At 42.6% G+C, this 1,934-nt stretch overlaps 1 protein-coding gene across 2 annotated transcripts in view; it reads right to left on the reverse strand.

The window, feature by feature from the left end:
* Window positions 1-1,934, reverse strand: part of cdh4 (cadherin 4, type 1, R-cadherin (retinal)) — a 369,348-nt gene that overhangs the window by 51,335 nt on the left and 316,079 nt on the right. The gene's annotated exons all lie outside the window — the stretch shown is intronic.

Here is a 1,934-nt window from a genome sequence, read left to right on the forward strand (position 1 = left end):
TGTGTCCCGGAGCACAATTATTGATTTGCACCAGTTTGTCAGCTGGGCTCACAAATGCAACCAGGCAATTAGGAGCACTTTGTGCTGAAAAGAGGAGAGATCACCTCGCCTCTCTCTCAGGGTTCTGTGAAAATGTCACTTTCCATCAGGCAGCCATTTACAGGCCGCCGCTGCCGCCGCTGAGAGAAGAAGGAGCGTCAGCGTGCAGGAGGAGGAGGAGGAGAGTGGAGAGGAGAGAGGGCAGGAGCACACTTCAGTGGGAAGGAAGAAGGGAAATTAGAAAAAAACAGGGATTTTAGAAAGAAAACCAAAATGGAGAACATGTGGCAGCAAATTTATGTTGAAATGGTTATTGTCTGTCACTGCAGGCGAAAAAATAATTACATTTTTCTTGGCTGTGTCATGTGTTTTCATTTGTTTGTAGTTGTAGTGGCCAAGCCACTGACGCTTTAAGCCACTGAGGTGATACACCGGAGAAGTATCGACATGCATATTGTTACCTTGTCATGAATTAAAGTTAGAGCCGCCGTTGATGGTTGTACAGGTCATCCATTTATTTTGCTTTGTTTCCTCTGTGTCTACTTGAAGCCATACAAGTTTATTCTTCCCATACACGTTAACAGCATTTGTTTCTTTAGCGGTCAAAAACTGTTCCCCCCCTTCTGGGGTGGAACACCTAACTCACACAGAAAGGTTCCTATCTTATATACCACCATTTACCCATGTGACCTAATACCCATTAACAAATATTTACACAACCATCACCTGCTCCTACAGTAGTGTTAGCAACATAGCCCATGAACAAATTTTGAACCTTCAGAGCACAATGACTGGATTGACAACTACAACTCCTTAACTTTTGTAATCGATCAAATTCAAGATGGCTGACACGTGTAGGGGTCACCTCGAGTGAAGAAACAAGATTTACTGCCTCGAAGCAGGCCTCTGACAGACCTGATGAGAGGACAGGAACTCTGTCACAAACTGAACTCTATTTAGGCCATGACAGGTCATTCCAACCATGGAAGAGAACCCCCCAGTTCTCTTAATCAGATAATGGACAGAACAATCTATTCTGAGCGTGATTCATTTGTTGTTTAACTAAGAATGTTTATGCATTTGTTAAATCGTGATAATGCCTGTCACAGGAAAAGTGGAACGACTTCTTTTCTTTTATCGTGCCTTAAAGATTTATAAAGGTATAAAAAATCACAGAGAATTTGATTACAATGTTTTTATTGTGTTTTTATGTAAATCACTGTTTTATTTTACTGTGAACACAATAATATAATTGTGGATTTTTCCTGAGAAAATCTTTCATTTACCTGGACTAACAGAAGGTTCAGAACTGATTATAAAACAGAAATGTTAATTAATCATCATAAATGTTTTGCAGTGATTTCTCTTAGTCTATCAGAAGAAAGCTGAAAAGAGGTTATCATATCATGTTGTTGAACAACCACAGAATTTTAACCTTGGGCTGGCGCCAGCTGGCAAATCTTCATCTTTCTTTCTCTGACTCATCTCTAAGCCTGAGGGCGGAACCAAAGTTCATCCGTTTCTTTTACTAACCCGGACGGCTTTGAGTGACACACTCTTCTTCCTGATTCCAACCTAGGAAGACAGCTGGGATTCTCTCCGGAGAAACCTCAGTTTGGCTTAAAGTCTGATCCCATGAGCTAATTAGGGAAGACTTCACAGCCAGGGACCCGACACGCCTGCTGGTGGTCTCAACCCGAGGCTGAGCCTCTGAGTGTGTTTTAACTCCCGAGGGGAGATTTTATTTTGGAAGGAGGAACCGGATACGGCTTGAATTTTTCTGGCTTGGACTGAAACAGACGAAAGTTACCTGGAAAAGCACCTGTTTGCCAATGACCGGTAAGCGAGCCGACAATCAGTTTCCTGACTGATCGGAGGCGAGCCAGCTTCTACCC

This window comes from Austrofundulus limnaeus, unplaced genomic scaffold, assembly GCF_001266775.1.
Source record: "Austrofundulus limnaeus strain Quisiro unplaced genomic scaffold, Austrofundulus_limnaeus-1.0 Scaffold216, whole genome shotgun sequence".
Classification (NCBI taxonomy): Eukaryota; Metazoa; Chordata; class Actinopteri; order Cyprinodontiformes; family Rivulidae; genus Austrofundulus; species Austrofundulus limnaeus.